The sequence below is a fragment of the Rhincodon typus genome, chromosome 7, assembly GCF_021869965.1.
Source record: "Rhincodon typus isolate 14 chromosome 7, sRhiTyp1.1, whole genome shotgun sequence".
Taxonomy (NCBI): domain Eukaryota; kingdom Metazoa; phylum Chordata; class Chondrichthyes; order Orectolobiformes; family Rhincodontidae; genus Rhincodon; species Rhincodon typus.
Window position 1 is genome coordinate 84371762 of NC_063338.1, and position 12626 is coordinate 84384387.

The window sequence follows — 12626 nt, forward strand, 5'->3', positions numbered from 1 at the left end:
ACCTCGTTATCTGAGTCCTATTCTATATTTGTTTTACTTTATATTTTGATCCCATTATTTAAATGCTGAGCTTACAAGTATTTTGTGACTATTCAACATTTTTTTCCAAATTTGTCCCTATCATTCATTTCCAATTAATGTATAACATTTTGATTTGACAATTTAAGGGGTTACCTCTCTAAAAATAAACACCTGCCTAGAGGCAAAGCATGTAGTACTTTGTCTGATGGTATCCGATTAAGTAAAACAGAGAAAACAGAAAAGTCATACAGAGAAGAAAAGTCAAAAGTGTTATGGATCAGATCAGAGCCCCTCAAAGTGCATTAAGAAGGTAGCCTAGACCCTAACATTTTCTTATTTTATAGGTAAATGTGCAATCTTGTGGTCCAGATGCAATTCGACTGGTCAAACTGCTCGATGTTAAGCAAAACACAATTTGTTCAAACACTATAGTTAAAACAAAGGACAGAGGAACTTGGAATAACAACACTCTTGGAAACGTAACAAAGCATAGATTATTGTATTACTAAACAGTAACTGCTCCAATATAGTGTCATTCCAAAATCACACACTTGGCAAAAAGTCACGACAAAATACAGTTTGTCTCATATGAAACTCCTGTAGCAGGCAGACAACCCCCAGCTTTTGGCTGTAACCGAGAGAGGGAAAGAATACCTCTCACTTCTTTAAGACCCTGATAGTATCTGCTGAAAGCTAAACCTAAAACAGCTGCTTCTGTGGGTGGGAGCTTGACCACACCCATTCAGGCTGCTTCTATTGTTCCAACCTTTAAAAAAAGTACTAGGCTTCACAAGTTGTTTATCTTCTCATAGACTGCTCAACACCCAATCTCTTTCTCTAAAAGAAACCAGGACAAAACACACCTCATAAGGCATCGTCACAAAAGTCATAGCAAAGTCAGTTTGAAGAGTCATTCTGGATTGAAATGTTTCTCTGTCAACAGATGCTGCCCTGATGGTGCTGAGTTTGTCTAGCATTTTCTGTGTTTGTTACAGACGGAATATCTGTGAAGGCCACAGAATCTTTACAAGTTAGAAAGGTGAAGTTAATTTAATTTTGGCCACACGTACATTTGAACTTCCATAAGATCCAAAATCTGGCACTAGGCTCTCACTCAATAAGCTCTAACAAACTGAAAAGTGAAAATGATCAGTTCTTAGAAGCATGGAAGTATATGGTCCAGAAGGAGGCCATTCGGCCCATTGTGCCTGTTCTTCAAATGAGCATCATTACCCAGAGCCAATCTCCTGCATTTTCCCCATACCCTTGCATACTATTTCTATTCAAATAATCATCCAATGTTCTCTTGAATGCCTCAATTAAACCTGCCTGTGCCACATTTCCAGACAGAGCATTCCATCCCTAACTTCTTGCTGTGTGAGAAAATTTTAATCTGTTTGCGATAATTTATCCCCACACTCCTGTTCTGCAGAAGGGTCACCAGATCCGAAGCTTGAACTCTGCTTTCTGTCCACAGATACTGCTTGACCTGCTGAGTTTTTCCAACAATTTCTGATTTGTTTCTGATTTCCAGCACCCGCAGTTCTTTAGTTTCTTGCCAATACTTATTCTTGAATGTCATAAAAGCTGGTTATCTGGTCATTATCACATTGTTATTGGTGGGAACTTGCTATTTCCAAGTTGGCTGCCACATTTCCTACATTGCAAAAATGACTGCACTTCTAAAGGACTACATGAGCTATAAAATACGTGCCTTCAGACATCCTGAGGTCATGATAGGTGAAGTATAAATATAAGTTCCTTTCCCTTAGAATTTAAAGATATTACAAGTGTATACAATATATGAAGAGGTAGCAAGAAGGAAAGAGAAAGGACAATGCGTGGCAGAAACAAGCACACACAATGGGCACAGAGGGGAAAGATAGAGAATATCTGAGCTAAGTTGTGAGTTAGTTGAGTTGGAAGTCAGTCAACAGCAGAAGCAGTTGTACAGGGCAAAAGCAAAAGTAATAAGAAAGGAGCAAAGTTTTTTTTCACAATAGGCATACCTAGGTAAGTGGTAACAAAGTAAGCATTATCAGTCCAAATCTGTAGCTTTAATCTATGAAATCTGTCCTTTTGGGTGCAATCTTTCAGTTCTGGTATTCTAGTAAATCTGTTCTATGTCATTTCCAGGGCCTTTGTATTCTTTTTATAACACACAAGCCAGAACTGTTCACAGTATTTGCTGCAAAGATTTCAAAATCAGCTTTCAATGTTTCAGCACAATTTTATACTGCAATGACCAGTCAGCATGAACATTATGATTAGATCACAATTTGCAGCAATATCTTCAGAAACACAATTTCAAATCATTTCATATTGGATTTCTTCATTCAGAAAATAAAAGCAATTTCAATGGCACTGTGGTATGTCCCATTTTTTGCTTTGGTTTCTATTCTTTGAAAGAATTGCAGCCTCTACACTCCAGAAAATAAAAACCCAATGAAAGAAACTGACAAAGAAAAAGCAAAGACCAAATTCCACAGCGGGACTCTACTGAAATCCATCCTGGAAATCTGATGTAATCATCTGGAAAACATGAGGCACCAGGAACTGGTATCAAGGAGAAGGAGTGGAAATTCTGTGGGGACTCGACAACGCAGGTACAGAAAAGTTACTTCCCCTTGCCAGGGAGTCTAGGACCAGAGGGCATAATCTCAGAATAAGGAGCCACACATTAAAGACAGAGATGAAGGGGAATTTCTTCACTCAGAAGGTTGTGAATCTGTGGAATTCTTTATCACAGAGCGCTGTTGACGTTGGTTCATTAAATATATTCAAGGCTGAGACAGACAGGTTTTTAATCAGTAAGGGAATCAGTAGCTATGGGGAAAAGGAAGAAAGTGGAGTTGAGGATTATCAGCAATTGACTAGCTGAGCAAACTTAATGGGCCAAATAGTCTACATCTGCTTGTATCTCTTACAGTCTTATGGTCTTATGACAGAACTAAGAGCACAAATGCTTAAGCTGACAGCTGCCACTGTTTGGTTCATACAGGAATCAAAGTATCCCTAGAATGTTGATGCATTGATGAGGTAAGACTTGACTCTCTCTAGATAGATATAATGGACTGACCAACTTATTTCAGGTGAGCCAATCTGCCTGAAGTCCAGCAAAAAACGGGCAGCTTTCTAAATTGAAATGAGGTATTGGTGGAGGCTGAGGGAATAATGTAAGCAGTGTCCTACCCAATGATCTTGTAAATTTAGCTTAAACCTAATTTGCCCTAACATTTTAAATCTGTGGTAATCTGAGACAAAAGCATTAAGTGAAGCATATCTTTCTAATCCATCACTGTAGGCCAACAGGAAACAATGGTTCTAGTAAATCATCACATTTATCCAACTCAAATTTGATTATATTTGAGTTGTAGCATGATCAAATCAAACACTATGAATGAAATGCTAAAATTGTGGTGTATTGTTGGTACAATCGCATCATTTTTACTTTCAATTTGCCAGAAGATACTGATATAAATGCATTTCAGTGAATTATTCTGTGAGAGCTTTTAACTCCCATTTGGCTAAGGTCCATATCCAGACCTACAAACTTTGAATTCTTTCAAATAATTGCTCATTTGCTCTTGGCATCTGACTCTCATGCGCCTGAAAAGACTCCATTTCTGAACTCCCATAGAATTCATAACTTTCTGTGCCTCTCCAAAAATATAGACTAGAAGTGAAAAGGACTGCACATGTCATAAAAAATGAAAGAGAACTTCTTCAGGAGGTGACCATCTGTCTCATCCTGTCTGTGAAGATTTGGATAGTTTCACAATTACGTCTCTCTAATGAAAGAAAACCCGATCTGTAGTTAAATAATTAAAAGCTGTTTGCTTGTTATTTATTTATTTGTGTATTTATTCATGGGATGTAGGCATTAATGGCTGGGGCATGCCAAAGTGGTGGTGAAGCACTTGATAAAACTGAATGGCTTACAAGTTTAGGAGTTATCCATAGACTGAATAGGAAGACAGCTTACTTCCATAAAGGACATTAGCAAAACAATCATCTTTTCTTAACAGCAATCAACATGGTCATTATTAGATTTTTATTTCCAGATTTTTAAATCAAATTCAAATTCCACGATGTGCTGTGGCGAGATTTGAACCCAGGTCCCCAGTTCCTTTCCTGGAGCTCAGGAGGTAGGTAAGCTGGACTGCTGGTCTGTGATGCAGAGTCATACCTAACTGCATGGATTCAATTTCCACACTGGCAGAGGTTATTATTTTTAATTTCAAAAATATACTTTATTCATGAAAAATATATTTACATACATACATAGCCACTAAAGCAGTTTGGTTTTGTACAGTAGCTTATGAAGAAACAAACATTGGAGTTGACTGTATCCATCAAACAAACTGAAGGCATTTCTTACTTATACAAGATGATATTTACATATATTTGAGGAATCTGGAGGGTCCGATAACTGAATAGACCCCCATTTGGCAGAAAGACCTTAGACAGTGGTCTTTCCCCACTGTGCCTTGATAGCAGCTGCTCCAAGCTTTAATGCATCCCTCAACATGTGGTCCTGGACCTTGTGCTAACCTGCAACACTCGGTCAAGGTCAACCCCTTGCACTGAAAGACCAACAAGTTTCACACAGACCAAAGAACATCTTTTCGCAAAGTTGATGGCGCTCCAGGCATAGTTGATGTTTGTCTAGGTGTGCATCCCGGGGAATAGACCATAGAGCACAGGGTCCTGCAAAACTCAGCTGCTCAGGACAAACCTCCATGAAAACCATTGCATCAGTTTCCAGACTTCTTCTGCAAAGGCACATTTCCAGAAGGACAGAGATAGTAGGAACTGCAGATGCTGGAGAATCTGAGATAACAAGGTGTAGAGCTGGAGGACATGTGAGGTTACCATAAAGGACACTCTCCTCAATCTACGGGTGGCATCGTTGTGGCACTGCAGGAGGCCCAGGATGGACATGTCGTCTGAGGAATGGGAGGGGGAGTTGAAATGCCACCCGAAGGTTGCAGGAACAGCAACTCATATTCCGCTTGGGAACCCTGCAGCCCAATGGTATCAATGTGGATTTCACAAGTTTCAAAATCTCCCCTCCCCCCACCGCATCCCAAAACCAGTCCAACTCGTCCCTGCCTCCCTAACCTGTTCTTCCTCCCACCTATCCCCTCCTCCCACCTCAAGCCGCACCTCCATCTCCTACCGACTAACCTCATCCCGCCCCCTTGACCTGTCCGTCCTCCCTGGACTGACCTATCCCCTTCCTAACTCCCTACCTACACTCACCTTTCCTGGCCCCATCCCCGCCTCTTCAACCTGTTTGTTTCCTCTCCACCTATCCTCTCCTCTATCCCTCTTCTATCCGCCTCCCACTCTCTCCCTATTTATTTCAAAACCCCCTTCCCCTCCCCCTTTTCTGATGAAGGGTCTAGGCCCGAAACGTCAGCCTCTCTGCTCCTATGATGCTGCTTGGCCTGCTGTGTTCATCCAGCCCTGCACCTTGTTGTCTCGGATTCTCCAGCATCTGCAGTTCCTACTATCTTTGACTCTCCTCAATCTCTCTTCTTTTCTGAGGTGTGGTGACCCACAGGTTAAATAGCCATCAATCATCATTCTCCAATGGCATATGGTGACTGGACTTGGAGTTTCAGTCCAGTGACAATACCACGAAACTATCATTTGCTCATAAATGTGTAAGTCCAAAAATGGAAGCCTTTGATGTCTCAGGATTGACTGTACCAACAATAAAATATGTGATGTGTAAAGAGAGTGTAACATCAGTGATTTTAACTAGTTGACTGTATATCTGGAGGTTAATGAAAGTCACTCGACATGCTGTATGCTAATTGTGCATTTGGAGCCATAAACAAAAGATCTGTATTTAGCTTGCAATGGTCATTGTCATTTACTGCTCCTGTGTATTACGTTGCAGATCATTGATGCCGAAGACTCTTTGTCTCTGCAGTTCCTACTATCTCTGATCATTAGGAATCAGTCTGGTCTATTTAAAGACAACTAACACTGCTGGTGAAAATCACAACAGCCCTCAGGTTGTTCTGATCCATCGATATAAGTAACCTGATAAACCTGTTGTTCTCTCAAAATGCCACACACTTATTCCTGGGAGAGACAATTGAATTAATCCAAAACTATAATAAACCTATGTTTAGCCACAAAGTCTCTCTCTTCACTAAGTGAAATGGATTGTGTTCTTGTTGATGCCCTGTAGCCTACGTACAGTGTCATTAGTATTGAACTGGGGTATCTGCATTGATGACACAATGAATGCTAATGCAGAACTCTTTGCAGAACACCTACACTCGGTTCGCAATAAACAACTGCACCTCCCAGTCGCGAACCATTTCAACTCCCCCTCCTATTCCTCAGACGACATGTCCATCCTGGGCCTCCTGCAGTGCCACAACGATGCCACCCGAAGGTTGCAGGAACAGCAACTCATATTCCACTTGGGAACCCTGCAGCCCAATGGTATCAATGTGGATTTCACAAGCTTCAAAATCTCCCCTCCCCCTACCGCATCCCAAAACCAGTCCAGCTCGTCCCTGCCTCCCTAACCGGTTCTTCCTCCCACCTATCCCCTCCTCCCACCTCAAGCCGCACCTCCATCTCCTACCGACTAACCTCATCCCGCCCCCTTGACCTGTCCATCCTCCCTGGACTGACCTATTCCCTCCCTAACTCCCCACCTACACTCACCTTTACTGGCTCCATCCCCGCCTCTTCGACCTGTTTGTTTCCTCTCCACCTATCCTCTCCTCTATCCATCTTCTATCCGCTCCCCACTCTCTCCCTATTTATTTCAGAACCCCCTTCCCCTCCCCCTTTTCTGATGAAGGGTCTAGGCCTTTCTGCTCCTATGATGCTGCTTGGCCTGCTGTGTTCATCCAGCCCTGCACCTTGTTGTCTGCAGAACTCTTCCCTGTTTGACTAAAGATTATAGATTTTGTGATTTCCCTTACTCACGTACATCAATTATCTTGATGTCAGTTCAGTGTTTAGAACATGGTTTGGAATCTTGCAGTTTTGGAACTGTGTGGTGCTGTGCCTTTTGGGGAGAGTTATTTTCACTCGGTTTGGATTGTGTCACATATTAAAGTTCTTCTCAGTCCATTGCATACGTACATATGAGTAGAATGCCGAAACTCATGGGCAGGCGGTTCTGAAGCCTTTGGGGGCCTCCTGGGCTCTAACTTCTGGCGGCACATTCAAAAGTCGGCCATAGGGCACATTACACTCTGCAAGGCAGGAGAATCATTCAACCTCTGTCAGTCACTCCACTCACCTGTGGAGATGCCTGACACCAGACAGACCATGCATCAACAATACTTGCTCTCCTGTTGGCCATGTCAGAGAGAAGGAGACAATTGTTTCCAAGGGTGGTAAGGAGACATCATCCAGATTGGCAAAGGCAGCCTGAACCAGCATTGATATGGAGGTCAGGGCCTACAGGCAATTCAAGAAAAGCTGAATCCAGCATTCATGAGGATGATTCCATTTTCCTGCCTTTTCTCCATAGCCATTGATTCCTTTACTGAAAATATTTCTGTCTCAGACTTGACTATGTTTAATAACCTAACATCAACAGTCCTTGTCCCAGGATTGAGGACTTCCAGAGTCGATAATTGTTAAGTCAACCATGATTTTATTAAATGGGGAGTAAACTCAAAGGATTGAACAGCTTACTTCTGCTCCTACTTCTTATAGTCTTATGGGATTAACTGCTGCGAAACACAAGCTACGTACCACTGCCTACTCAATGCTTCCTTCGCCTTTGAGTGAGTTAACAAAGTATGTTTATCATTACACTGATTGTGATTTGGCACTTCCATCAGATGTTTCATTCATGGCACCTTCCCCTGCAACCGCAGAGGGTGACACCTGTCTGTTTACTTCCACCGTCCTTAGTATCCAAGGGTCCACTTTACCTGCATTTCAGTCTAGTCTACTGCATTTGCTGCTTACAATGTGGTCTCCTCTATGCTGGAGAAACCAAATGTAGACTGAGTGATCACTTCATTGGCAGTGTTATCAAGCAGCACCTGCTCAGCAATAACCTACTCAGTGATGTCCAGGTTGGGTTCCACCAGGGCCACTCAGCTCCTGACCTCATTACAGCTTTGGTTCAAACATGGACAAAAGAGCTGAATTCCAGAGGTGAGGTGAGCATGGCATCAAGGACCTCTAGCAAAACTGAAATCAATACATATAAGGAGGAAAACTCTCTGGTGTTTGGAGTGGTACCTTGTACATAGGAAAATGGTCATGGTGGAGATCATCACAGCTCCAGATCATTACTGCAGGAGTTCCTCAAAATAGTGTCCTAGACCCAACCATCTTCAGTTGCTTCATCAAGTACCTTCCGTCCATCATAAGATCAGAAGAGGGGATGTTCACTGATGATTGCACAATGTTCAGCGCTATTTGCAGGCCCTCAGATACTGAGGCAGTTCATGTTCAAATGCAACAAGATCTGCATAATATTGAGGCTTGGGCTGACAATTTGCAAGTAATATTCATGCCACACAAATGCTAGACAATGATCATCTCCAATAAGAGACAATCTAACTGTTGCTCCTTGACATTCAAATGAATTCTCCCACTATTAGCATCCTGGGGTTTACAATTGACCAGAAACTGAGCTGAATTCTCCACATAAACACAACAGCTACAAAAGGAGGTCAGAAGCTAGGAATGCTGTGGTGAGTAATTCACCTCATGACTCCCTAAAGCCTGTCACATACCTACGAGGCACAAGTCGGGAGTGTGATGGAATACTCCCCACTTGCCTGGATGGGTGCAGGTCTAACAACACTCAAGAAGCTTAACATCATCCAGGACAAAGCAGCCAGCTTGATTGGCACTACATCACCAAACATGCAGTCTATCCACAGATATTCAGTAGCAGTAGTGTATACTATTTACAAGATGCACTGTAGAAATTCATCAAAGATCCTCAGACAGTGCCTTCCAAACCCACAACCACTTCCTTTTAGAAGGAAAAGGGCAGTAGATAATGGGATCACCTCCACCTTCAAGATCTCCTCCAAGCTACTCACCATCCTAGTCTGGAAACATATTGCCATTCCTTTATTGTTGCTGGGTCAAAATCCTGAAATTCCCTCTCTAAAGGCATTGTGGGTCAACCTACAGCAGTAGGACTGCAGTGGTTGAAGAAGGCAGCTCACCACCACCTTCTCAAGGGCAACTAGGAACAGATACTAAATGTTGGCCAGGCTGTGATGCCCAAATCCCACAAAATGAATGCAAAAAAAAAAAATCTGGAAAGTAATGGAATTGATCTTGAACGATGCACCAAGCTGCACTTTCTCAGCAATATTCTGCTATGAACACCCGGTGAGCACAGGCGCTCAGTGGTTAGCACTTGCTGCCCCACAGCACCAGGGATCTGGGTTCAATTGGGTGACTGCCTGTGTGGATGTTGCACATTCTCCCTATGCCTGCATGAGTTTCCTCCGGGTGCTCAGATTTCCTTCCACAGTCCAAAGATGCGCAGGTTAGGTGGATTGGCCATGCTAAATTGCCCTGTAACATGCAAGTATGAGCTGGTTAAGTGGTTTAGCCATAGGAAATGCAGGGTTGCAGGAATAGGGTAGCGGGGTGGGCCTGGGTGGGATGCTTTCCAGAGAGTTGGTGGGCCAAATGGCTTGTTTCCACACTGTAGTGATTCAATGACCCAATTTGGATTCTGACAGGGCCGCTCAGCGCCTGTGAGAGTCACTGCCCTTGATGTGAAGACAGGCTGAGTATTACATCATGGAGCCTGAGTACAACTTGAATTGATGGGAATCAGGTAAATTCTTCACTGGCTAGATTTGTACGCAGCACAAACCTGAATTTTGGAGGTCAAACATTTCAGTCTAAGTACATCATTGCTGCTGTTCCTCAGGGTAGTATCTGAAGCCCAACTGTCATCATCTGATTCATCAATGACTTCCCTTCAATCATAAGATCAGAAGTGGGAATGTTTGCTAATGATTACACAATGTTCAGCACTATTTGATCCAATTCATCTCATTAATATTCAGCTTCCAGTTTTACAAAACAATCAAGACATTGAGGAAACTTGACATAAAGATCAGAACAAATTCCCAGCAAATTCACCTTCCTCTTCCACAAGAGGACCTCGATGTTGGACGGAGAGTACCAATATCTCAAAGCACACACCACGGGCACTGGCTACATGCATCACATAAGAGCTCTTATGGCACACCTAGGATTCATGTAAAAGATGCTTCTGTGTTTCAATACTGCACCTTGGGCTTCACTGGCAACTATTCTTGTAATTGCTGTAACGACACTATAGACTCAAAGCCATGCATCCAGCTCATGCACTGGATCAGCTGTATCTCTGGGCTGTGTGCCCACTCACTCACTCACCCACTCACTCACTGTCTACCTGGATGTTCGCAGCATCACTGCCTTGTAGCGCCTTGCTTTGCCTATTTGCTCATTGACCCCCAGTCAGAGATACTCATATTACTACCGTAGCACAGGCCATTTAATATAAACACAAAGCCAGGAAGTTTGCCAAAGTAGTCAGTGTTGTCAGTTCAGTCACAGAGATAGCCTTTGCACAGGGACCCCTGGTAGACAATTACATCTTTCTATACCAGTCCAGGCCCTGCTCGCAATGGCCAGAGCCAGGATCTCTGCTGATAAGGGTTGAAGAACTGAATATGGACAGCACACGACACGTCTACATTCTTTCTACCCTGTTGTGTGCTGTTTTCCTCATGGAATGTGAAACAGGCTGGTATTAAGGGAGATGAAAGTGGGTGGCACAGCTATTATTTTTGAAATGGGTGGCGAATTGTCCTAAGCGATTGAGTGAGCTCAGACAACGTGCAGGGTTAGTGATGCCAAGGGTTGGGAATGGTTGAGGGTGAGTGTTCCAGGTGCTATTGAGACTGGTAGAGCATGAGTACTTGTGGGAGGGTGGTATAGTAATAGAAATAGAGTGAGTGTGATTTGTCGGAGAGAAGATGGTGACACTTACACTGGGGGACATTGACATTCCTGCAGTGTTGGGCATTCCTCCAGTTAGTGGCTTTAAACCAGGTGACAATTTTGGAACAGGCTGGCATGTCGTGACCTCACCTACTGCTCCTGGGTGAGAGGAAGGTCCCATATTGACACCAGCCCATAAAGTAGGATGTCTAGGTATCTACTCACAAAATGGCATGGTGTTCTTCCATTACCTGCCATATTTGAATTGAATCTCAGGAATATGCAGGGCAGCTACGAACTGACAATGCAGGTCTGAGTGCACGACGAGCTTTTAAATATGGTGATGGGTGTAAGGGATACCAAGTAATTCAGGGATATCCTAGCAGTGGCAAGATCACCCGAGAACAACTTGTGGCAACATGGGACTGGAACTGAACGTGAGGGACAAATGTTAACTGCATTGCAGCACTTCTGCAATCAGACCAGATCAGCTAAGGATGGCAAATTTCCTCTTCTGAAGGACATGAGTGAAGCAAATCAGTTTTTATGACAATTGACAATGATTACATAGTCCAATGAGGTAAGTTTTTAATTTCAGATTTTTGTTGAATTCAGATTTCATGATCTGCCATGGTGAGATTCCAGCTCATGTTCCAAGAACATTACAATACAATACAGCACAGGAACAGGCTTTTGGCCCATCAATCCTGGACCTCATTTAAACTTGGTACTTATTGTCCATGCGCAGTATCTATCCCTCTGTCCGTCCTACATTCACATGTTTATGAAGATACGTCCTAAACGTTGCTAATGTGCCTGTTTCCATCACCTCCACTAGCAGTGCATTCCAGGCACCCACCAGCCTCTGTGTGAAAAGTTTTCCCCGCTTTTCTCCCCTAAACGTTTTCCCCCTCACCTTAAACCTGTGTGCTCTTGTAGTTGATATTTCCACCCTGGGACAAAGCCTCTGACTATCCACTCTTTCTCCGCCTCCCATAATTTTGTAGACCTCCATGAGAACTGGGGTGGTTTGTGGCTCAGTGGTTAGCACTGCTGCCTCACAGTGTCAGGGACCTGGGTGCTGGGTTTGATTCCAGCCCCGCGTGACTGTCTGTATGGAATTTGCACATTCTCCCTGTGTCTGCATTGGTTTCTTCCTGGCACTCCGGTCTACTCCTACAGTCGAAAGATATGCAGCTTAGGTGCTTTGGCCACACTAAATTGCCTATAGTATCCAAGGGTGTGGAGGTTAGGTGGATTAGCCATGGGAAATACAGGGTAGGGTAGGGGGACGGGTCTGGGTGAAATGCACTTCAAAGGGTCAGTGTGGACCTGATGGATTGAATGGCCTGCCTCCACACTATAGAGATTCTATTATTGGCTCTGAGTTCCTCCAGCCCTGTGGTCTGTACTGTAAGTACAAAAACTTGTGATATCGGAGTCCTTTATTGAGGCTGTGGCTAAGCTACATTATTGACTCAGGCTGAAGGTAGCTACGCATCTGGCTGTTTCTCTAGGCCAAGTCTGCTTGATCCTGACACCACCTAACAAAAGTAGAAAGTGAATCAATTTTTCATCACTGACCTCCATTACCTTGAAAAATGTGTAAATTTAGTAAAAGGGGGAAAACTGAGTCC